Below are 26,721 nucleotides of genomic sequence, written 5' to 3'. Positions count from 1 at the left end.
GCAGCCAAATCACCACATTCTTATCGGCAGACTCAACAGCCTTGGTTTCTCAAATGACTGCCTTGCCTGGTTTACCAACTACTTCTCAGACAGAGTTCAGTGTGTCAAATCGGAGGGAACAGGCCCACACCAGACCTCTGGCAGTCTCTATGGGGGTGCCACATGATTCAATTCTCGGGACGACTCTTTTCTCTGTATACATCAATGATGTCGCTCTTGCTGCTGGTGATTCTCTGATCCACGCAGACGACACCATTCTGTATACATCTGGCCCTTCTTCGGACACTGTGTTAACAACCCTCCAGACAAGCTTCAATGCCATACAACTCTCCTTCCGTGGCCTCCAACCTGCTCTTAAAATGCAAGTTTAAAAAATGCATGCTCTTCAACCAATCGCTGCCTGCACCTGCCTGCCTGTCTAGCATCACTACTCTGGATGGTTCTGACCTAGAATATGTGGACAATTAAAAATACCTAGGTGTCTGGCTAGACTGTAAACTCTCCTTCCAGATTCACATTAAGCATCTCCAATCCAAAATTAAATCTAGAATCGGCTTTCTATTTCGCAAACAAAACATCCTTCACTCATGCTGCCAAACATAACCTTGTAAAACTGACAATCCTGCCGATCTTTGACTTTGGCGATGTAATTTACAAAATAGCCTCCAACACTCTACTCAGCAAATTGGATGCAGTCTATCACAGTGCCATCCATTTTGTCACCAAAGGCCCATATACTACCCACCACTGCGACCTGTATGCTCTCGTTGGCTGGCCCTTGCTTCATATTCGTCGCCAAACCCACCTTCTCCAGGTAATCTATAAGTCTCTGCTAGGTAAAGCCCCACCTTATCTCAGCTCACAGGTCACCATAGCAGCACCCACCCGTAGCACGCTCTCCAGCAGGTATATTTCACTGGTCACCCCCAAAGCCAATTCCTCCTTTGGCCGCCTTTCCTTCCAGTTTTCTGCTGCCAATGACTTGAACGAATTGCAAAAATCACTGAAGCTGGAGGCTCATATCTCACTCACTAACTTTAAGCATCAGCTGCCAGAGCAGTTTACAGATCATTGCACATATACATAGCCCACCTGTAAATAGCCCATCAACTACCTCATCCCCATATTGTTATTTATTTATTTTTGCTCCATTGCACCCCAGTATCTCTACTTGCACATTCATCTTCTGCACATCTATCACTCCAGTGTTTAATTGCTAAATTGTAATTACTTTGCCACTATGGCCTATTTATTGCCTTACCTCCCTAATCTTACCTCATTTGCACACACTGTATATAGACGTTTCTATTGTGTTATTGACTGTACGTTTGTTTATTCCATGTGTAACTCTTGTGTTATTGTTTGTGTCTCACTGCTTTGCTTTATCTTGGCCAGGTCACAGTAGTAAATGAGAACTTGTTCTCATCTGGCCTTCCATACTTATCATACACATCCATCCAACAAACACACAGTCAGATGTCAGTCAGCATTGTGACAGGCTGTCAACGCAAGACATCTCCAACATGCCATCAACACATATGAGTGAGTGACCACACTAACCACTGGCTGTGATAAAAGACTTAGATCGTGATTCACTACTGATATACTCTAAGCATACTGTAGCATGACAGTTCCTCCTGGTGCCTCCAAAGACAGTCTATTATACTCTGCTGTCTGTGTAGCTAGGCCCTTTAAATAGTTCCCCCCTATCTGGAGAGGAAGTGTCAGCAGGAAGTGTGTGTGTGTGTGTGTGTGTGTGTGTGTGTGTGTGTGTGTGTGTGTGTGTGTGTGTGTGTGTGTGTGTGTGTGTGTGTGTGTGTGTGTGTGTGTGTGTGTGTGTGTGTGTGTGTGTGTGTGTGTGTGTGTGTGTGTGTGTGTGTGTGTGCGTGTCTGCTGGTAGTGGAGAGGGTGGAGGTTTACAGGAGGTGTAGGGGGGGAGGGCGACAGGGGACTTGATAGGGTGCCAAATGCCGCAGGATCCAGCAGAGCACATCAGGGCAGGAAAAGCCAAGGCACCGGGAGACAGACAGAAACAACACAAACATCTGAGAGAAGCAAACACCCAGGGCATGTGTGACATCCAACCCATCTATCAAATAGAACCCAAAAGGTGGACGTCAATAATATTCAAAACATGAGAGGGGAGCCAATAAAACCAACCCGAAATGATTTAACTTCACTTTTGAGGAAAGGGATCTGTGAATTTGTAGGAAAAAAAAACAAATCCTCAAACAAGACCCTTCATTCTCGTCAAGTGAAAGGCACATCCAAGTGAGATTCTCCTCAATCTAGAAAACAAACACCCACTGTGTTGTTGTCTGGGGGTGGGTGGTTCTCACACACACACACACACACACACACACACACACACACACACACACACACACACACACACACACACACACACACACACACACACACACACACACACACACACACACACACACACACACACACACACACACACACGTGTTGTGTAAGATGAGAGATTGCTCCAAAGGGTGTCTTAAATAGGTAATAAAAAGGTGACCTTCCCTAAATGAAAGCTCTCTCTGATTTGTGGAGCGGCCGTGTTTGGGGCGAGAGAGTAGGTGCTCTGTCAGCAGGGCCATGCTCCTCTCTGTGCGGCTCCCAAATGTACATCTTTTTAATGGTCAGTGTCCTCTGGCCATTGTAAATCAGGTTAAATCAAGCCAGGTTATAACCTTTTGGGAACCACCATGGTTAATGCTGGGGACTGGACAATGGTCGTCCCTGCCTTTTTGCTATGTTGAGGACCAAGAAAATGGCTTCTTACGAAAACAACAGCATATTCCATGAATTTCCTAAGGAAGGTTTGCTTGGTTAGCTTGATATGATATAGCTTAATTAATAATTTATTTCAATGGATGTGAATGACAGTGAATGGCACATAAAAGTCAGAAAAACACATCCTTGATGGCTTGTATCAGATTGTAAGCAATAAATATCTATCCATTGACACAATTAAGCCACATAAAATATGATAGAAAATAATCCCTGATACCTTCTCTATTCCATTTCCAAGTGCATGAGAAATACTGCTAAGAACAAGTTTGCATTTCCGATATATGATGCAATGTTCATCCACAGACACACACCACATTACTTCTGGGCACAAATTAATCAAATCAAATTGTATTTGTCACATGCGCCGAATACAACGGTGAAAAGCTTACGTACAAGCCCTTAACCAATGATGCAGTTTTAAGAAAAATAAGGGCCTTGCCGGGTGTCTGAAGTAAATCTTTCACGTCCGACTCATTAAAGAAAAAGTCATCGCTATCCTAATATCTAGAAGCTCTCTTCGGTCATAAGAGACTGTGGCAGAAACATTATATGCAAAATAAGTTACAAATAACATGAAAAAACACACACAATAGCACAATTGGTTAGGGGAAGGTAAAACGGCAGACATCTCTTCTGGTGCAATTATGAGCAATCAGAGATAGGAGAAACACCTGGCAAGACCCGGCGCTCCACTCTGTTCTCTCTGACTAGAAGGCCAATGGCCCAGCAGAAGAATAATGGGCCCTGGTCAAAAGTAGTGCACTATAAAGGGAACAGGGTGCCATTTGGGACGCAAGCTAAGCCTCTGTCGTCATGGAGATAATGGAGATCCAGGGCGATTATCCTCATCTGATTGCCTAGAGAGCAGCTGAATGGGATTCCTCCAGTAATGAGTCCCATTTGACCAGACACTACAGAAGCCTGCATGTCAGTCACTTCCTGCCTTCTCATGCAGTAAGTGTCCTACATACATTATTCATGGGTTGCGAGTTCTGTCACAATATTGTTTTGAATGTTAGTTTCGGACTGATGCCCGACTGAGCATTCTACTCAATTTATCGTCAATCAGCGCTGATGAAGATTTCATCAAAGGTGCATTACAGTGGCTTGGATATACAATGACATTTAAAAGGAGGCAAATAATTAGTAGGAAAACCTTTTGCCCTCATTTTGATGTTGCCAGATTGACTTTAGATAGCTAAGATTTAGGGGAGGCCAACGGATTTTAGATTGCTAATATTAGCATTGCTAGCTATTTCTGACTGACTTTGCTAGGTATCAAATTTGATGACATATTAATGCTGGCAAAGTAGTTTCCTACAAATTATTTGACTACTTTAGCAATGTCGTTGTATTTCCAGGCACTATTGTGTAATTTAGAAGAAATAGTAGTTAGCCTCTGTCCTGAATGACTGGGCTTATTACCACTTTAGAGCACCACTTTGGCGCCGCATGTAGAGGACTATATAGACAACCAGCACAGTCATTGGCTGATTGTTCCTACAGATCATGTGGATTTTACTCAGTGTAATCTATCAGTCTTATACAGTGTGTAGGCCAAATTCTCAAATAAGAATTATGGTCATTTTACAGTATTTCGAGTTAATTTCTGCTAACATATTAATTAAAGATTCAAAGATGAAAGATGTTGTCCTTTGAAAGAACATATTTCTTGTGCCATAAAGTCAAGACAGCTCACTTTTCACTCAGTGCCATGTGTGTAACACTGTAGCTGATTAATGAAATATGCCAAGTGGCCATTTCTGACCTGTCAAAGGATAATTCACATTCTTCATTGCTTCATCAATGATGGGGCTATTTTAGCTTTAACTTTGAACAGGAGAAACATAGGTTTGACCTCATGCAACACTATGAGAGATTTCTTCTGTCGAGCTGCGTGATTCTCCATGATTCTCCATATAGATTAAGATATTGATAAGGGGGCTAAGGCAAAATGGTGTAGTATGGAATAACACACCACTTACACATAAATGTACACTAAATCACCAAACGGCAAGTGTTGCATTACTAGGTATGGACGACGGCTCGGCAAAGGTTAGTACTTGCACATTCACACAGTGTTTAATCAATGGATTAAACTGTCCATCCATTCAAGTATTGATGCTGTTATGACAGCTGCTAATCCTAGCAGGGCAGTGAAAACAACAGAGCCCCTCCAATCATCTACTGGTTGAATGGGACAACAGTGAGGAGAAGTGAGGTTACACATCTGTACCACTACATGATCAATCCCAACAATGTGAGTCAAAGTAAGGTACACTATAGGAAGAATATGTATAATTTATTTTTATTGTCACATACATCAGATAGGTGCAGTGAAAGCTGTTGTTTTACAGGGTCAGCCAATGAAGGTTGAGTGCCTTGTCAGTTCAGGTATTTGAACCGGCGACTTTCCAGTTACTTTCCAGTTACCACTAGGCTACCTGAAATGTAGGCTGGTTAATCTCCAGCCTACGAACTCAGTAGCACAGATTAGATAGTCCATATGACGTTGAGAAATAGTGCATTGTGGGTCATTTTGAAGATATCTGGAAATAAATGAGTAAATATGTAATAACTCAAGAACATACTTATAGGTAACCAGATTGTGACTACAACTAAGTTACTAAGTCTTTAACAACACTGTGTTGTTACATTGGTTAAGTAAAAACTCATGTTTTCTACACTTTAATGTCCCAGACATCTAGTCTCAGCACACTAAGAATGGTATAACAGAAATATAATTTCCCTAAGATACTTAGATGGTGATGACACTTGGCCTGTATAGTATAACCATGGACAGCTAAGCTTTATTTGACCTGTGTGACAACAATTCAGTGCCTTGGAGATTAACATAAAACTGATCTATGAGATTTGGGAATAGACAGTTAATACTATAGAAGATAATTTCTCTCACTCTAAAGTTGTGATATTAATATTTTCCTCATACAATACTTAACTAAAACATTACTATGTAAAGCACTTTCGGTGTCTAGAAAAGCGCTATATAAGTCCAATCAATTATAGTAATTATTAAAAGCTATTTTTCATAAGTCATTAATCATAATTTCAAGGTGCTGCTTTCCAGCATGAACAAAAATATGATCCTGCCATTCAACAGGAAGCACGATATAATAATGATCCACAGCTGGTAAAGTCATAAAATATGATATACATGTTGTCTGATAAGAAACACTACCTAATAACATACAATTGAGAAACAGGGACAGACTGTAAAAGCTCAATTCCCCAAAAAAGCGGTATCTAACCAAATCACTTTTACATGGCCCAGGCGTTTGTAGATCAGGGGCGTGTACATCAAGCTTCTCAGAGTAGGAGTGCTGCTCTGGGATCAATTTCACATCTTAGATTAACAATGAATAAGATTACATAAACAGGGAGGAACCTGATCCTAGATCAGTACTCCTACTCTGAGATACTGTACGTGATACTGGCAGTGGTGGAAAAAGTACCCAATTGTCATACTTAAGTAAAAGTAAAGGTACCGTAATAGAAAATGACTCAAGTAAAAGTGAATGTCACCCAGTAACATACTACTTAAGTAAAAGTCTAAAAGTATTTGGTTTTAAATATACTTAACTTTCAAAAGTAAATGGAATTGCTCAAAATGTAATGTACTTAATTAAGTATCAAAAGTAAAAGTATAAATAATTTAAAATTCCTTATATTAAGCAAACCAGACGGAACAATTTTCATCTTTATTGACGGATAGCCAGGGACACCCTCTGCCACGTTCTGACCTTAGTTCTTTTGTTATGTCTTTGTTTTAGTATGGTCAGGGCGTGAGTTGGGTGGGTTGTCTATGTTAGTTTTTCTATGATTTGCTATTTCTGTGTTTGGCCTTGTATGGTTTGCAATCAGAGGCAGTGGTCAATCGTTGTCACTGATTGAGAACCATATTTAGGTAGCCTGTTTTCTATTGTGTTTTGTGGTTGATTGTTTTCTGTTTTCTGCTGTGTGTCTGAACCAGCCAGAACTGTTGTGTGTTGTGTGTCTGCACCAGCCAGAACTGTTGTGTGTTGTGTGTCTGCACCAGCCAGAACTGTTGTGTGTTGTGTGTCTGCACCAGCCAGAACTGTTGTGTGTTGTGTGTCTGCACCAGCCAGAACTGTTGTGTGTTGTGTGTCTGCACCAGCCAGAACTGTTGTGTGTTGTGTGTCTGCACCAGCCAGAACTGTTGTGTGTTGTGTGTCTGCACCAGCCAGAACTGTTGTGTGTTGTGTGTCTGCACCAGCCAGAACTGTTGTGTGTTGTGTGTTGTGTGTCTGCACCAGCCAGAACTGTTGTGTGTTGTGTGTTGTGTGTCTGCACCAGCCAGAACTGTTGTGTGTTGTGCGTTGTGTGTCTGCACCAGCCAGAACTGTTGTGTGTTGTGTGTCTGCACCAGCCAGAACTGTTGTGTGTTGTGTGTCTGCACCAGCCAGAACTGTTGTGTGTTGTGCGTTGTGTGTCTGCACCAGCCAGAACTGTTGTGTGTTGTGTGTTGTGCGTTGTGTGTCTGCACCAGCCAGAACTGTTTTCGGTTGTCGGTTTATTGTTTTTGTTCAGTGTTCAAGTTCTTTATTAAAAGATATGGACACATACCACGCTGCACCTTGTGGTCCTCTTCTTCTTCCACCGATGACGACCGTTACGCCCTCCAACACTACAAACAAAGAATTTGTGTTTAGTTAGTTCTCCAGATCAGTAGGTAGGGATGACCAGGGATGTTCTCTTGATAAGTGTGTGACTTGGACCATTTTCCTGTCAAAACGTAATGAGTACTTTTGGGTGTCAGGGAAAATGTATGGAGTAAAAAGTACATTATTTTTTATGTATGGAGTAAAAAGTACAAAATTTGTGGGCAAAACTGAAAAAGCATGTGCGAGCAAGGAGGCCTACAAACCTGATGCAGTTACACCAGCTCTGTCAGGAGGAATTGGCCAAAATTCAGCTCGGGGGTTTGAACTCACAACCTTCCGGTTACTAGTCCAACGCTCTAAACACTAGGCTACGCTGCCATGGTACAGTTGAAGTTTACATACACCTTAGCCAAATACATTCAAACTCAGGTTTTCACAATTCCTGACATTTAATCCTGGTAAAAAAATCCCCTGTCTTAGGTCAGTTAGGATCACCACTTTATTTTAAGAATGTGAAATGTCAGAATAATAGTAGAGAGATTTATTTCAGCTTTTATTTCTTTCCTCACATTCCCTGTGGGTCAGAAGTTTACAAACACTCAATTAGTATTTGTTTGCATTGCCTTTAAATTGTTTAACTTGCGTCAAACGTTTTGGGTAGCCTTCCACAAGCTTCCCACAATAATTTGGGTGAATTTTGGCCAATTCCTCCTGACAGAGCTGGTGTAACTGCATCAGGTTTGTAGGCCTCCTTGCTCGCACATGCTTTTTCAGTTTTGCCCACAAATTTTCTATAGGATTGAGTTCAGGGCTTTGTGATGGCCACACCAATAGCTTGACTTTGTTGTCCTTAAGCCATGAAGCCACAACTTTGGAAGTATGCTTGGGGTCATTGTCCATTTGGAAGACCCATTTGCGACCAAGCTTTAACTTCCTTACTGATGTCTTGAGGTGTTTGTTCAACATGTCCACATAATTTCCCCTCTTCATGATGCCAACTATTTTGTGAAGTGCACCAGTCCCTCCTGCAGCAAAGCACCACCACAACATGATGCTGCCACCCCTGTGCTTCACGGTTGAGATGGTGTTCTTCGGCTTGCAAGCCTCCCCCTTTTTCCTCCAAACATAATGACGGTCTTTATGGCCAAACAGTTTTGGTTTTGTTTCATCAATCCAGAGGACATTTCTCCAAAAAGTATGATCTTTGTCCCTATGTGCAGTTGCAAACCATAGTCTGGCTTTTTTTATGGTGGTTTTGGAGCAATGGCTTCTTCCTTGCTGAGTGGCCTTTCAGGTTATATCGATATAGTGGTAAACAATATCAAGCTGCATACTGGACCCTATTCCAACTAAACTACTGAAAGAGCTGCTTCCTGTGCTTGGCCCTCCTATGTTGAACATAATAAACGGCTCTCTATCCACTGGATGTGTACCAAACTCACTAACAGTGGCAGTAATAAAGCCTCTCTTGAAAAAGCCAAACCTTGACCCAGAAAATATAAAAAACTATCGGCCTATATCGAATCTTCCATTCTGTTGCGCAGCAACTCACTGCCTTCCTGAAGACAAACAATGTATACGAAATGCTTCAGTCTGGTTCTAGACTCCACCATAGCACTGAGACGGCACTTGTGAACGTGGTAAATTACATTTTAATGGCATCGGACCGAGGCTCTGCATCTGTCCTCGTGCTCCTAGACCTTAATGCTGCTTTTGATACCATCGATCACCACATTCTTTTGGAGAGATTGGAAACCCAAATTGGTCTACACGGACATGTTCTGGCCTGGTTTAGATCTTATCTGTCGGAAAGATATCAGTTTGTCTCTGTGAATGGTTTGTCCTCTGACAAATCAACTGTACATTTCGGTGTTCCTCAAGGTTCCGTTTTAGGACCACTATTGTTTTCACTATATATTTTACCTCTTGGGGATGTTATTCGAAAACATAATGTTAACTTTCACTGCTATGCGGATGACACACAGCTGTACATTTCAATGAAACATGGTGAAGCCCCAAAATTGCCCTCGCTAGAAGCATGTGTTTCAGACATAAGGAAGCGGATGGCTGCAAACTTTCTCCTATTAAACTCGGACAAAACAGAGATGCTTGTTCTAGGTCCCAAGAAACAAAGAGATCTTCTGTTGAATCTGACAATTAATCTTAATGGTTGTACAGTCGTCTCAAATAAAACTGTGAAGGACCTCGGCGTTACTCTGGACCCTGATCTCTCTTTTGAAGAACATATCAAGACCATTTCGAGGACAGCTTTTTTCCATCTACGTAATATTGCAAAAATCAGAAACTTTCTGTCCAAAAATGATGCAGAAAAATTAATCCATGCTTTTGTCACTTCTAGGTTAGACTACTGCAATGCTCTACTTTCCGGTTACCCGGATAAAGCACTAATTAAACCAGTTAGTGCTAAATACGGCTGCTAGAATCCTGACTAGAACCAAAAAAATGGATCATATTACTCCAGTGCTAGCCTCTCTACACTGGCTTCCTGTCAAAGCAAGGGCTGATTTCAAGGTTTTACTGCTAACCTACAAAGCATTACATGGGCTTGCTCCTACCTATCTCTCTGATTTGGTCCTGCCGTACATACCTACACGTCCGCTATGGTCACAAGACGCAGGACTCCTAATTGTCCCTAGAATTTCTAAGCAAACAACTGGAGGCAGGGCTTTCTCCTATAGAGCTCCATTTTTATGGAACGGTCTGCCTACCTATGTCAGAGACGCAAACTCGGTCTCAACCTTTAAGTCTTTACTGAAGACTCACCTCTTCAGTGGGTCATATGATTCAAGTTGAACGGAAAGGCTCTGGAGCAACGAACCGCCCCTTGCTGTCTCTGCCTGGCCGGTTCCCCTCTTTCCACTGGGATTCTCTGCCTCTAACCCTATTACAGGGGCTGAGTCACTGGCTTACTGGGGCTCTCTCATGCCGTCCCTGGAGGGGGTGCGTCACCTGAGTGGGTTGATTCACTGTTGTGGTCATCCTGTCTGGGTTGGCGCCCCCCCTTGGGTTGTGCCGTGACGGAGATCTTTGTGGGCTATACTCAGCCTTGTCTCAGGATGGTAAGTTGGTGGTTGAAGATATCCCTCTAGTGGTGTGGGGGCTGTGCTTTGGCAAAGTGGGTGGGGTTATATCCTTCCTGTTTGGCCCTGTCCGGGGGTGTCCTCGGATGGGGCCACAGTGTCTCCTGACCCCTCCTGTCTCAGCCTCCAGTATTTATGCTGCAGTAGTTTGTGTCGGGGGGCTGGGGTCAGTTTGTTATATCTGGTGTACTTCTCCTGTCCTATTCGGTGTCCTGTGTGAATCTAAGTGTGCGTTCTCTAATTCTCTCCTTCTTTCTTTCTCTCGGAGGACCTGAGCCCTAGGACCATGCCCCAGGACTACCTGACATGATGACTCCTTGCTCTCCCCAGTCCACCTGGCCATGCTGCTGCTCCAGTTTCATCTGACCTGAGCCCTGGACCATGCCCCAGGACTACCTGACATGATGACTCCTTGCTCTCCCCAGTCCACCTGACCGTGCTGCTGCTCCAGTTTCAACTGTTCTGCCTTACTATTATTCGACCATGCTGGTCATTTATGAACATTTGAACATCTTGGTCATGTTCTGTTATAATCTCCACCCGGCACAGCCAGAAGAGGACTGGCCACCCCACATAGCCTGGTTCCTCTCTAGGTTTCTTCCTAGGTTTTGGCCTTTCTAGGGAGTTTTTCCTAGCCACCGTGCTTCTACACTTGCATTGCTTGCTGTTTGGGGTTTTAGGCTGGGTTTCTGTACAGCACTTTGAGATATCAGCTGATGTACGAAGGGCTATATAAATAAATAAATGTGAAATTTGAATTTGATATAGGACTCATTTTACTGTGGATTTCGATACTTCTGTACCTGTCTCCTCCAGCATCTTCACAAGGTCCTTTGCTGTTGTTCTGGGATTGATTTGCACTTTTCGCACCAAAGTACGTTCATGTCCAGGAGACAGAACGTGTCTCCTTCCTGAGCGGTATGATGGCTGGGTGGTCCCATGGTGTTTTATACTTGCGTACTATTGTTTGTACATATGAACGTGGTACCTTCAGGCATTTGGAAATTGCTCCCTAGGATAAACCAGACTTGTGAAGGTATACAATTTTATTTCTGAGGTCTTGGCTGATTTCTTTTGATTTTCACATGATGTCAAGCAAAGAGGCACTGAGTTTGAAGGTAGGTCTTGAAATACATCCACAGGTACACCTCCAATTGACTCAAATGATGTCAATTCGCCTATCAGAAGCTTCTAAAACCATGACAACATTTTCTGGAATTTCCAAACTGTTTAAAGGCACAGTCAACTTAGATTATGTAAACTTCTGACCCACTGGAATTGTGATACAGTGAATTTTAATTGAAATAATCTTTCTGTAAACAATTGTTGGAAAAATTATGTGTCATTGTAACGGCGTTCGTCTGTTGAAGGAGAAGCGGACAAAAATGCAGCGTGGTGGTTACTCATGTTCTTTAATGAAATAAAACGATACATGAAATAACTATATATATATACAAAACAACAAACGGAACGTGAAAACCTATGCAGCCTGTCTGGTGAAACAACTACACAGAGACAGGAACAATCACCCACAAACCACACAGTGAAACCTAGGCTACCTAAATATGGTTCCCAATCAGAGACAACGAGAATCACCTGACTCTGATTGAGAACAGCCTCAGGCAGCCAAGCCTATGCTAGACACCCCTACTCAGCCGCAATCCCAATGCCTACAAAACCCCAATATGAAACACAACAAAATAAACCCATGTCACACCCTGGCCTGACCAAATAAATAACAAAAACACAAAATACTAAGACCAAGGCGTGATAGTCATTCACAAAGTAGATGTCCTAACCGACTTGCCAAAACTATATTTTGTTAACAAGTAATTTGTGGAATTGTTGAAAAACTAGTTTTAATGACTCCAACCTAAGTGTATGTAAACTTCCGACTTCAACTTTGTGTACAGATGCCGTACCTTAATTTGACCAAGTTTCTCACAAGCAGGAAAATAATCCTCCAGAAACAGGAAATGTGAATTATTGTTTGGATTATAATTAACGGACAATTTGTGTAGGGGTTTAACATTTTTTTTTTGCAAGGGCAAATCTAGTCTGAGATGTTAAAGTGGAAATTACAAACCTTAACCACCTTTTTAAACCTTGAATACACTACAAGTTTGTATTTCTGCAACCTCAGGATGATCAAATTAAGATACGGCATATGTATGCTCTATATAACTTCTAGCTCACTAGCGTTCAGTCTTTTATTCAAGCAACAACTTCATCACACCTTGAACGTCTTCCCTACCCTTCTGTATTGTCACTGCTACTATACAGTACAAGTTAGGGCACAGTGCACCGATGACCAGATCTCATACTGTACTTTGTATTCAGGCCCTTGTGTTGAACAGAGGGTTCCCCATTACCCTTACATTCCTCCCCAAACGAAAAAGTGGTAGGTAATAACCGCCAGGTTTTTTGGAGTGGTGAACTGTACGAGAGGGTATGTAAGGCCAGGGGGAGGGAGGAACTTTGCAAAATGGAGCATCTCGCTAAGTGCCCGGGGTATAGTATTGGCTTTCAGTGTCATTAACTTTTCAGCAGTAAGCAGGTTTCTGTCGCCACTGACCAAATTGCTTTAAATGCATAGCAATTACATGGTCCAGGCCAGTGCTTAAAGGATGAGGGAAGTATAGTTTATGTAGTATGAACCTTTGTAATGGGATTAATGGTGAGTCGCGTTGAAGAAGGAGCTCTCTGTTAGTGGTAGGGGGATTAGTTTCCTAATGATATATTAGATATATATATCTAACCAGTTGGCCCACATGTTAATGACTAGATTACCTTTTTCTAATTAACCAATCTGAAAGGGGTATGTTAATAATGCATGGAATCACAGTGGTAGGCTCTGCTTTCATTATATTACATTCTCCCTTATTTCCATTTTTCTTCTTCCAAGGGAGCAGTGGCCGAGGCCGACGGTGAACAAACCTTCTCATTATTAATTTTTTGAGTTCAAATGTGTTACTGGAGTCTTAAACGTAGCTTTAGCATGTTAAAGTCACGCTGAGCTTATCACGGAGGCCATGCGGGTCCTTGCCTTTGATATTTTTGTGGCATAATGTGGTTGGGTTTGAAAATCAATGAGCGGCCCTCGTTTGATCACAGTTGCCTCCCTCCGCCGTCTCGCCATGCACTGAAAATACCCGCCGAGCATCCTGTCACCGAGGTGAGGGACCTGAGGCCACATAACGTGAAGTGGAGACAGTCCACTGGCCTTATGAACAGATTTTAAATGGACTCTTTCACTTCCTCCTCAAAGATGGGATACTATTCCAATTCCCACTAAGCTTGATGTCAGAAACACAATCCAAAGCCTACAATTCCTAGGTTATATGCTTGCTACAATATGAGAAACACTCTGCAATATGAGAAGATATATTCTTATCCCTCTGGTAATGTTATGTGAAACTGTTTTGGAACGTGTTAGATAAAATAGGCCATTCAAAACACTATCTTACAGCGGCGCCCATTTCTTGCCATAGTGTGGGTCTGGGTGGCCTGTGGGAATTTGTAATGGCACAATGTGACAGTATTTTTGTTGTTGTAACCAGCCTCAGCGAGGTGCTCAACCAAGCAAATGAACAACCCGGACCAGCTGGGTCCATGCAGCATGTCCCAACTCCACAGGCCCTAGAACAGCGGTCCCAACCGGCTCGAGACAATCTAAACCCCCCCCTAGATCACCTGCAGGCCTGCAGCTGCCCCTGCCACACTACACTACTACATTTGTGCCAGTGCTCTGTTTACTCTCTGCAGAGTCCTGTCTACTGTCAGTATGACCAGACTGCATGTTATTCTAGTCTAGTCTGTAAAGCTCAAGCAGTGATGAGAACTCGGGGGAGCCAATAAAATCATATCGCAAATGCTGTTAAGAGGAGATGGGAGCCGCCGACTGCGCTCTCAACTCCAAATACCGACAGATTTGCTTGTTTGTTTTCCTGTGCATCATAAAGGTGTAGCTCATGGGCTGAAATGTATATTTGATGAATATTACATTTCTTCCATAATAGATCTAGATTTGCCATACTGCATATGAATTGTTCATCGGCAGCCATGTATTATTTAGTGATACATTTTCTTAAATTGTCCACCAAAACGCAATGTTGGGGATGTATTTGGAACTGAAGGAGGGAGTGGGGAGATCGAGGGATAGAAACAGGAGAGGAAGATGGTCTAGTTGCCACTTATATATTGGCAGTGTTTCATCGTTTCAAAAGAACACGGGAAGTTATACGCGCATCACTAGATGTACAAAGAACATTAACACATACAAGCAGTTAATGGACTTTTTGGCAACCATTGTCACTTTGATGATGCAATGGTACATCGTTTCCCAAACTTGGTCCTCGGGACCCAAAGGGGTGCACGTTTAGTTTTTTGCCCAAACACTACACAGCTGATTCAAATGATCAAGCTTGATGATGAATTCATTATTTGAATCAGCTGTGTAGTGTTAGGGCAAAAAAACTAAACGTGCACCACTTGGTGTCCCGAGGATCGAGTCTGGGAAACCCTGCAATAATAAAAGAGGGTATTACCATAGTGGAAGGCTTTGCCTTAGCTAATAACACAGAGACAGATGGGGAGGCCCTTTTCACTGGTTTAGTGGAAATTGGATTACTTTAACAATAGGACACGTTGGCATAATTGGTGACAAATGACAATCTACATGTGGCATCACTTGAAATAGCATGGCTCACTCAATTAAATTATGCAAACGACTGAAATATTGCTAGTTATTTAGATTTTAGGCCACTCCCTTTTAATTGTACAAATCAACAAGAAATCAGAAGCATACACCTATAATGAGGAGAATCTGCTGAACCAACAATAGCCTTACACAGCGACAGCATAAACTGATAACGAGAGAGAGAACAAGAGAGAGAGAGAGAGAGAACGAAAACAAGAGAGAGCGAAAGAGAGAGACAGAGAGACAGAGACAGACAGACCTAGATGGGACATGGTTTGCTTTTCCAGAAAAATGGGGGGTGCTATCAAAAACATTGTAGAGTTGCATTCATTAAAAACCCAGCCCCTCTAGTAACCCATGCTTCCTGTAAAGTGCCCCGGCGGATTTGGTGTGCTAGTTATTTGCTGAAGCAGCAGAGATGTTTCCAATGAGGCCCCGTGCTGATGCTCACTGTGAAGGGGGTGCCCTAACGGGGTAACACATGAATTAAAGGAGAAAGAAGAGGGACAGATTACAATGTTCACTGTGCAGAGAGGGGTGTCTGTAGAGAGGGGTTGTGTGATGGTGAACACAGAGGGGAAAGGCCAGAGTTGGGACCAAGTAACTATTATTCAAGTCACAAGCAAGTCTCAAGTCACAAGGTCATAGTGTCAAGTTGAGTCCCAAGTAGAACCCGTCGAGTCATAAGTCAAGTCCAAGTCGTTAATTCTAAGACCAAGTCAAGTCACAACTTTTTTCAATCAAGTCTCAAGTAAAGTTAATAAAAATGTATACAGGCAATGACTTGTTCAACTACCAATCTAAATCTATTTATTGAGGCTACCAGACAGCCATGTTTATTATTTTGTCTAAAACACATCTTGATTATGTAATAATACATTTTAACAACAAATTCCATGTCACGTTCTGACCTGAGTTCCTTTGTTATGTCTTTGTGTTAGTTTGGTCAGGGTGTGAGTTGGGGTGAGTAGTCTATGTTATTTTTTCTATGTTGTGGTTTTGTGTTTGGCCTGGTATGGTTCTCAATCAGCGGCAGGTGTTGTTCGTTGTCTCTGATTGAGAATCATACTGAGGTAGACTTTTCCCACCTGTGTTTTGTGGGAGATTATTTTTCTGTGTCAGTGTTTGGTCCACACGGGACTGTGTCGGTTTTCATTTATTTCTCTTGTTCCTTTTGTTTTCTGTGTCCAGTGATATTTCATTAAAATACATCATGAACACAAACCACGCTGCGCTTTGGTCCTCCTCTCTTTCCACCGAAGACAACCGTTACAGAATCACCCACCAACCAAGGGCCAAGCAGCGTGGTTTCGGGCAGCAGTGATCTCCGGACTCATGGACATGGGAGGTGATTTTGGACGGAAAAGGACCCTGGGCACAGGCTGGGGAATATCGCCACCCCAAGGCAGAGCTGGAGGCAGCTAAAGCTGAGCGGCGGCGATATGATGAGACAGCACGGCAGAGCGACAGGCACGAGAGGCAGCTCCAAAAAAAACTTTTTGGGGGGGGCACACGGGGAGTGTGGCAGTCAGGTTGGAGACCTGAGCCCACTCCTCGTGCTCACCGAAAGAAGTGCAGTACTGGTCAGGCACCCAAGCGCACGTGTCGCCAGTATGCGCTCATAGCCCTGTGGGCTATAGGCCAGCCCCCCGCAAGTGCCAAGCGACAGTGGGCATCCAGCCAGGGTGTGTTGTGCCAGCCCAGCGTGTTTGGTCTCCAGTACGCCGTTTCGGCCCAGGGTATCCTGCGCCGGCGCTGTGTGCTGTGTCTCCAGGGCGCTGGGAGGGTGCAGTGCGTCCTATGCCTGCGCTCCGCCCGTGCCGAGTGAATGTGGGTATTGAGCCTAAGGGAGAGGTGCGAGTGGTATACACCAGATCTCCAGTGATCACCCACAGCCCAGTTTATTTTTCCATGTCAGTGTTTGGTCCACACGGGACTGTGTTGGTTTTCATTTATTTCTCTTGTTCCTTTTGTTTTCTGTGTCCAGTGATATTTCATTAAAATATATCATGAACACAAACCACGCTGCGCTTTGGTCCTCCTCTCCTTCCTCCAAAGACAACCGTTACATTCCAAATGCAAGCTTTGTAAGTAAATTATCAATTTCCAGTAATTTTGACATACCAAAAGACCAGCAGACCTATTCTAGTAATTGTTGCTTGATGCCCCATTGCTGTTGAGCTTGCAAAGTAAACGGTTCATATTATTGATTACCAAACTATTTTTGGAGCTGCAAATGAATTTATGGAAATCCTCTCTCCCCTCTCATAGACTAGACGTAACATAGTAAATTAGTTTGATATGTTACGTTTCGTATGGTTACATAAGACAGAATGTCATCAAGGACTATTTTAAAATTGTAGCTATTTAGCAACTTTACAAATAGTTACTACTTCTCTGCCACTTTGCAACTAATTATCATGTTAGCTAACCCTCTCCTAACCCTAAATCTAACATTAACCATTTTACCTAACCCTTCCCTAACCTTAACCTTTTATCCTAACTCCTAACCTTAACAACTAAGCTAGAAAACCTTAGCTAGGTGGCCTGGTTGTTAATGCTAACGTTGGCAGCAGCATATTGTACATTTAGCAAATTCATAACATTTTTTATGAATTGCAATTTGTAACATATCATACCAATTTTTATTTGTAACATATTAATAAGAAATTGAAGATGGACATCCACAAGTTCATACATACCATATGAAGTGTCTTGGATGTATATAGCGAATAATACAAAATGATTTGAGACCAGGTTGGGCTGTGTGGAGAGCAGCCTAATCCGAGTGCCACAAAATGACTGACAAAAAGGTTACAAAACCTGACCGGATAATTTCAAGTCATCTCTTAAGTCAAAGTCGAGTCCCCAGTCTTGAGGCTCCAATTCCAAGTCAAGTCTCAAGTTATTTTATTTTCTGTCGAGTCTCAAGTCATTCAATTTGTGACTGGTGTCAGACTCTAGTCCAAGTCATGTAACTCGAGTCCACACCCCTGCAAGGGGCCACCAGGGACCATAGCACAGTATTAGATTGCAAATTAATATGAATGGCGAACTGGCTGGTGGTGCTACAGGTTTGGGGCAAAAACTGCATAACATTTAGCTTTTTGTTCCAGTCTGCACGGCTTAAGCCTGATTAAGAGGAAAGAGCGAGGGGTCCTAGATGTTTTTAGTCATTATCAATAGTTAGAGATCTGAATCAGGGAAGTCAGGGGTGAAAGTAGTGGAATACCATGAGAGGGGAATTTCAAGGCCTGCCAGGCCTACAAACGCAAGCCTGGCAGTGGGAGCTGTGATCATGCAACACCATTGCTGAAGAAACGGAATTGTGAAGAAGCACTTAAACATTTACTCAGGAATCTAACTGAAGCTAGGTATTCTGTCAAAGCTCTAGTCTGTTACTTTTAGTAATACAAGTTCCTTCGCTCCTCACGCTTCATATTCTCTTCTCACCCAAAAGCAGGGCATGTGGTCTTAAATCTATACATCTGGCAACTTTCCCTCAGCAAGCAGATCAACGCATCCAAGACTAGTGTGCTCTAAAATACTAATATTCCACTCAATTTTATTTGAGAGAGCCAATATTATCTGTGGATTTAATTTGGTCGAGTTTTATGTATATTTTTAGTTCAAGCATTAACAGTAAACATACTGCTGAAATACCTAAAGCAATACATGGCCCACCAAAATGTAACTCTAAAATTGTAATCTGGATTAAAATATAACATTATATCTGAGTTATATACCGCATATAACATCATCAATCCGATATTGGACGAATGATGGAGATACATGTATACACAGCATTGTGTTAGAAAGAGCAAACGGCTGTGGGGGGTATCAGTAAAGCTGTAAAAATAAACATAGAGCACAGTGTTACAATAAATTCCAAACAAGGTTCCACAAACCCCAAACTGACCACAATCAAACCAACCAGCTTGTGACTAGATTACATAGTAAACATGGAGGTTAATAAGTATGTAGTGAACACTAATGACTCCAATGCTTCTTGTTATGGGGAGTTAAAAAAACGTTCTTAACACACAAAGTGCAGCTAACTTCAACATAGCAGAGTCCCAAATTCTATGTGAAGGGACATGATGTGTGTGACTTGATTCAATCTAACTGAGAGAAGAAGAAGAAGAAGAAGAAGAAGAAGAAGAAGAAGAAGAAGAAGAAGAAGAAGAAGAAGAAGAAGAAGAAGAAGTTATAGTTACTACAGTGAGCTCATGTCATATCAATGGATAATTAAAATGACTGATGAATGACCTCCACGAAAATGAAAGTGACCTTTACCAATGAGATTTTACCACATGTCAAAGTGGATTCTTACAGCTGTGATTGAACTGCTATTGGTGTGCGCTGTATGACAAACAGCATATTTCCTTCCTGCTACTTATTTATAACAATCAGTTAGTTAAACACAACACCTCTGAACAAGAGAGGACACAAACATCATGTAATGAATAATGTGTATTCACAAATTAATCCGCTGGCATACAGAATCAAACCCAAATTCCCCCCAAATTAACTTGAACGTATAGGCCCAGTCTCTGATTCAAAGTCCAAAAATGCCAGCAAGAAACAGAAACAAATCCCACCACAAGTAATGAAGTAATGAATAGTCATCTCTGTAGCAATCCAAAGGAAAGTAGTCCACAGAAGAAAAGCACAAAATATAAACAGGCCTCAGAAATAGCCTTCTAAACTTTAGTCCTAGAAGCAACAGTCCACAGAGGAAAATTATCTGGACAAGTAATACAATATCCCTTATTAACGCAAGTCTTTGAGAATGTTCTCTTGTGGAGTGACAAACCTTGAAACAGTTTCCTATTGGTGTGACTAGGGAGTGACCAGGTAGTTCAGCCTATACACATCTCAAGGCACCATGGAATCATGTGGGTGACATTTTCAACAACCTGTCTGTGATGCAAGCAGAATACAATGCTGTGTTGGGGGGGGGTACTTAGGCCTTAGCCTCCTCTCTAAATGTGAAGAGATGGTAAATATCCCTGCAACAGATGGGGCTCATGATCTCTCTTTCCTTGCCCTTCCCTCAATCTCTCTCTCTCCCTCTAGCCCTCTCTCTCAATGCCTCCCTCCTCTCTTTCTCCCTCCCTCGCTCAAAATCATGAACTACCTGAAACAATAGAGATCAGTAGCCATTGTTGTTGTTGTTGTGTCATTACAGTGAACTGGCTAGGCTGCGGGAAGGGAGATCTGGGTGCCTTATGAGGATCAGGCGATGAGTGGCTAATCGTTTTATTGGCATTCGCACTGAGCTAAAGGGTAGAACTGCTGCTTTCAAGGAGCGGGACTCTAACCCGGAAGCCTATAAGAAATCCCGCTATGCCCTCCAACGAACCATCAAACAGGCAAAGCGTCAATACAGGCCTAAGATTGAATCGTACTACACCGGCTCCGACGCTCGTCGGATGTGGCAGGGCTTGCAAACCATTACAGACTACAAAGGGAAGCACAGCCGAGAGCATGGTGAGCCTACCTACAGTATTATAATGTAGAGACGCCTGGAGGGGTGTCATTCTCATTAAGGCAGCAGATTTGAAGGAGGCATAAATCCTACCCACTCGTCAATTCTACCGACACCAAACATGTTTATCTGTAGGCAAACAGCGCTGTGTTGTTCTGAGACATTTAGCTGTGGAGGCAATGCTAGCTATTCCCACAGCCATGTTGTATTAGAGGTTCCCCACTGAGACAAGGGGACATGTGAAGCCACAGCACAACAGGGGTCCTGCTGGGTCTCTCTGAGCTAGTCTGCCAGCGAGGTGACGTAATGCACTTTGCTGCTACAGCATCGTGGACAGCATAAAGGAGAGGAGACTCTGAGATCTGAGCAAATCATAAAATATACCTCATAATTACCGGATTCGACAGCAACAGAGTATGACAAAGATCAGCCACCTAGGCTTTGACTGAGCCTCGGGGCCGAGACAGCTATGACATTTTTCAAATGTCCGCTTTAAGTAACTTGGCAAATCGGAAAATCACCCATCAGCCCCTCAGTTCTTTTGCAGAGGCCTTTGTAGAGGTGTCACATACAGCGTTTGGCCATGACATCCCAGGTTATATGAATGATTTAAGCGCTCAAGGGATTGGAAATTACTTTATTTAGTCACCACCTTTTCCCCCTGCCTGGATTTTGCTTTGGATGGTATCTCATTCAATGTCTCCTGAGCATTCAACCCTAGTAAAAAAAATCCTATAGAATTCTAATAAAAGAATCCTAAGAATCCAAAAGAAAATCCGATCAGATTTTGGAACCTATGCTATAGGATTGAATCGAATATGAGTCCAATAGGACTGCTTCCAAAATCTGATTCTATTAGATTTTTTAAAAAAAATTGGAATCCTATGGGATTTTATTTACTAGCACTCATGTTAGTAAAACGTTTTTTTCAAGGAGATTAGAGGGGACGGGACAGACGGAAATGTATAGAAAGTGGTTAAGTCAGCCGAGCGGGGGCCGAACCCCTGCCTCTGAAGGGTCATATGTGGTCCTAAATTGGGAGCTTAGACTCCAGCACACTGATTTAATTTTTATATTAGATTCTTGTATTGGAATCTTATAGGGTCCTCTAACATAAAACCATATAGATTATAATCCAATAGGACTGGTTCCAAAATCTGATAGGATTTTTCTGTTGGATTCTAATTGGATTCTTGTATTTCGAATCCTATAGGATCCTATAGGATTTCAATGTATTTTTTATCCTATAGGATTTCTATGCATTTTGTTGATTTGAATTGTATACAGTTGTCACGCCCTGACCATAGAGAGCTGTTTATTCTCTATGTTGGTTGGGGCGTGATAGTGACTAGGGCGGGTATCTAGGTGATTTAGTTGTTTATGTTGGCCTGGTATGGTTCCCAATCAGAGACAGCTGTTTATCATTGTCTCTGATTGGGGATCATATTTAGGTAGCCATTTTCCCCATTGTGATTTGTGGGATCTTGTCTACAGATAGTTGCCTGTGTGCACACCAGTAGCTTCACGTTTCGTTTGTGCTTGTTTGTTCTGTTTTGTTGAGTTTCTATTAATTAAAATATGTGGAACTCTACGCACGCTGCGCCTTGATCCAATCATTATAACGGACGTGACAACAGTTCCTTCAGAAAGTATTAATGGAAAATGAAACACTAATATATTTTGATTAGATAAGTATTCAACTCCCTGAGTCAATACATGTTAGAATCACTTTTGGCAGCGATTACAGTTGCGAGATGTAGCATTTCATCCATACAGGGCTAGATTAATAATTAGATGTAATCTTAATGTGCCACAGGTCATTTAAAAAAATTACAACACCAGAATCAGGTGTGCAAAGAGGTCACTAGATGGGAACTGGTAGTTACATCCAGGAGGGAGAGATGAAAGATGGGAGGGAGCACCTTCTAGGAATGGAGAGAGGGTGGGGGGACAGCTCTGTGGGAGAGAGGGGGAGGGAGGCAGGTAGAGAGGGAGAGGGGGTGGTAACACCCCTGGGAGGAAAGGAGTTAGGGGCGAGGGGGTCTGATTATCTTTAGGTTTTTCTTTTCCTCTCCCTATATCAACATAAAGAGGGTAAAAGGAACATATGTATAGCTGACCATACTATAATAACCCTCTAAGGTCGATGTCCGCACGCTCCCAGAAATCGAATTAACATAATACAAATATTCCCATAAAAATCAGTAAATTTAAGCTACAGATACAGTATCTGTTATCTTTGCATTGAATGCTACTCAATCCACCGTGTTTGTCAGACCATGAGATGTCCTGAAAATCGGTATTCTCACAAAATCATTTGTAAAGTCTGAACCGTTTGGCTTACAGAACTATTATGACCCTTCTATGGAAACATAGAGACTCACGAACACGATGGTGTTCTCTGTGTTGTTCCACGACCCCCACAAGAGCAAGCGCCTTGGGACTCGTCTGAAGTCGGTACAGCCGATCTGCCATAGAATAGCCGTGGCGGGTCTGTAGCGTCAGAACAGTTTGGGCTGCACACTAATATGACCCCTCTGTGTAAAGGTGAGCCTCTCACGAACATGTAGGACTCACATGACTCGCATGAAGGTCCCCTGTACCAGTTGAAAACATTTATGGAAGTATATAAAGAGACTCTTTAGTGACACAAATAATGGGTTCAATACATGTAAAAGAAAATTTTTTTTTTTTTTTAAAAGCACATTTTCCCTCATCTTATGTCTCTCAGATATAGGACAGACACTTCACTAGAAACTTATTTTAAACTTTTTGGGGGGGGGGACTATCTGTTTTTCCATGTAGTGAATCTGTTATTCAATGCGTTTGTATGGACTAATAGCAGTAAGGACTATCTGTTTTTCCATGTAGTGAATCTGTTATTCAATGTGTTTGTATGGACTAATAGCAGTAAGGACTATCTGTTGTTCCATGTAGTGAATCTGTTATTCAATGTGTTTGTATGGACTAATAGCAGTAAGGACTATCTGTTTTTCCATGTAGTGAATCTGTTATTCAATGTGTTTGTATGGACTAATAGCAGTAAGGACTATCTGTTTTTCCATGTAGTGAATCTGTTATTCAATGTGTTTGTATGGACTAATAGCAGTAAGGACTATCTGTTTTTCCATGTAGTGAATCTGTTATTCAATGTGTTTGTATGGACTAATAACAGTAAGGACTATCTGTTTTTCCATGTAGTGAATCTGTTATTCAATGTGTTTGTATGGACTAATAGCAGTAAGGACTATCTGTTTTCCATGTAGTGAATCTGTTATTCAATGTGTTTGTATGGACTAATAGCAGTAAGGACTATCTGTTTTTCCATGTAGTGAATCTGTTATTCAATGTGTTTGTATGGACTAATAGCAGTAAGGACTATCTGTTTTTCCATGTAGTGAATCTGTTATTCAATGTGTTTGTATGGACTAATAGCAGTAAGGACTATCTGTTTTTCCATGTAGTGAATCTGTTATTCAATGTGTTTGTATGGACTAATAGCAGTAAGGACTATCTGTTTTTCCATGTAGTGAATCTGTTATTCAATGTGTTTGTATGGACTAATAGCAGTAAGGACTATCTGTTTTTCCATGTAGTGAATCTGTTATTCAATGTGTTTGTATGGACTAATAGCAGTAAGGACTATCTGTTTTTCCATGTAGTGAATCTGTTATTCAATGTGTTTGTATGGACTAATAGCAGTAAGGACTATCTGTTTTTCCATGTAGTGAATCTGTTATGCAATGTGTTTGTATGGACTAATAGCAGTAAGGACTATCTGTTGTTACATGTAGTGAATCTGTTATTCAATGTGTTTGTTTTTTTGATACTTCAAGGGGTTTTAAAATTCTAAATCAAACAGCAATATGATCCTTGGTATGACCTTCTTAAAACAATTCCATATAGATTAGTACTTTTTATTTGCATATAAGCAAAGTAAAGATGGTATGTATTCTGGGAAACCCTCCCAAATATGTTTTTATTGTAACATTGTTTTTAGTATTGTATGTCATATTGTAATGTATTTTTCAAAGACAAGAAGTTGCATGAATCGGAATAAAATAAAATAACTAAAGTGATTGTTATGTTAAAAAAATATATATATTTTACAGGTGGTCTTACTGCAAATTAACGTGCAGCCTTGAATCACTCCCATATTGAGGTGGTGAATAAAACCAAAATGTTGTTTCCGATCAACGAAAATGTTGTAATTCATGTTTTTGTATTGTACTGGAACAAATGACAACAAACTATAATTGAGTTAGTTCAATTAAGCAAAATAGGAATAAATTAGTCCAATTGGATTCCAATAGGGTTCTGATAGAGGTGACACCAAACCCTATAGGATTGTGAGCTTCCTAAAGGATTCTATGGGAAAAATCACTGATCCTATAGGATGTTTTGACTAGGGTAGATTTCCATGTATTTATTTAAGGAGGAAATAGAAGGAAAATTTCAACAGTCACTAATTTAATTTCACCTTGTACCAATGGCATTAGCCCAGAGCGGATATTTCAGAGGAACACGAAATCAATATTCATATTCTATTGGGAATTGTCCCGGAATCCATTAGTAACATTGACCAATAGGTCAGGTAAAGTAATAGATCAATGTTTTATTACAAATTTGCAAACTGACTTAATGGCAGGGAAAAACCTGTGCAGTCACGCATGGCAAATATTAATCATTCAATTCTATTGGTGTGATGAGCACAGACCATTTCTAGCCATGCAGGGCTCATCCTGACTTCTGATAGGTTACCGGTGACGACTTGTGCCCACTTGTTCTCGGTGGTGACAAAGGCAGCATCTCCATGGTTTAACAATCATCCATGTCAGACGCCAGTCTACATTGTGAAAGGGAGAAACCAACAAATGTCATCACGAATTTGTTTTGATATTTCAAAAATATTGATCATAATATCTTTAACCGTTCATATCATGTGTATGGATAATGAAGACCGCCTTATTGTCTTATGTGACCAATAACATTGAATTATGGTTTAGGTACACATTGCATACACTGTTTAGAAAGATTCGGCATTTTTCCCCCTTGGTTTCAATTGAAGTAACCTATGCAGTTAAACGACAGTACCGCTCTTATTTGTGATCACTTATTCATCAACCGACAGCGCAATCATGCTATGTATTTGCTACCCTTATTGTCAGCCACACACTATTTCATGCCAGACTGACACTACATGTTTCTGGTTATATTGAATAAATCCTACAGAGTATATTTCATGTGGAGTTTTAGTTGAATCAGAACTTTATTCTTAATCTCTGTTACTGCCAACAAACGGCCTGTTATTGATTATACTGCTCGACCCTCAAGTCACGTGTATTTCTGAATATCGTTACTTCTCTCCTTACAGAGGGGGAGTCAGTCATCAGTGAGGCTTGTTATTATGTAGTTGCTATTATTACGCACTCGTAAATCCATATCCATATTCGACATAAGGCCTATAAATAACTGATATGCAGCTTTCCCTCATCCTTCTATATCTGTTTACCAATTAAACTGTGAAGATAACATGACAAGTTTATAACAGATACGCCAATGCTCTAGAACCCATTTCAGTTTGTCTGGTAAACAAGCAATGATAAACACCTGTTGAATTGACACACGCAGTTCATACTCACCTCTTGGAATGTAATCATTTCTATTCTAGGTCTAGGATGAGATGTTGTGTTTTAGCTCAGAGGGGTAATTCCGAATCAGGCATAGACAGGGGAGCCAGTAGGCAGGCACACATGCTGAGAGAACTGATGTATAAAGGGGCTTGTGAGTGGCGTCTCTGGTTACCAACACCGTTTATGAGGAAGCACATTCTCACCAATCACATTGCTCAGCGTGTTGGAGCGCGCTTTTCAATTTCTTAAAGCTACGGTGTCCTTACAGCCACATTATGCAAGTAACGGGAGAACTGGAATACACATTTTTATATGCAATATATTTCAACACTGTAGTTTGCATGTG

General features: G+C 41.6%; 1 long non-coding RNA gene across 1 annotated transcript; it reads right to left on the bottom strand.

The window, feature by feature from the left end:
* Positions 1-7,427: 7,427 nt before the first annotated feature.
* Positions 7,428-26,523, bottom strand: LOC127913585 (uncharacterized). Its single transcript, XR_008086079.1, has 3 exons — positions 26,385-26,523; positions 25,460-25,588; positions 7,428-7,474 (listed from the first exon to the last, which is right to left on the bottom strand). It is a non-coding gene; the product is annotated as an uncharacterized LOC127913585 (long non-coding RNA).
* Positions 26,524-26,721: the final 198 nt, after the last annotated feature.

Source organism: Oncorhynchus keta, chromosome 29 (genome assembly GCF_023373465.1).
Source record: "Oncorhynchus keta strain PuntledgeMale-10-30-2019 chromosome 29, Oket_V2, whole genome shotgun sequence".
Lineage (NCBI taxonomy): Eukaryota > Metazoa > Chordata > Actinopteri > Salmoniformes > Salmonidae > Oncorhynchus > Oncorhynchus keta.
Note: the sequence above shows the minus strand (reverse complement) of the source record. Positions and strands in the feature narration are given on the sequence as shown.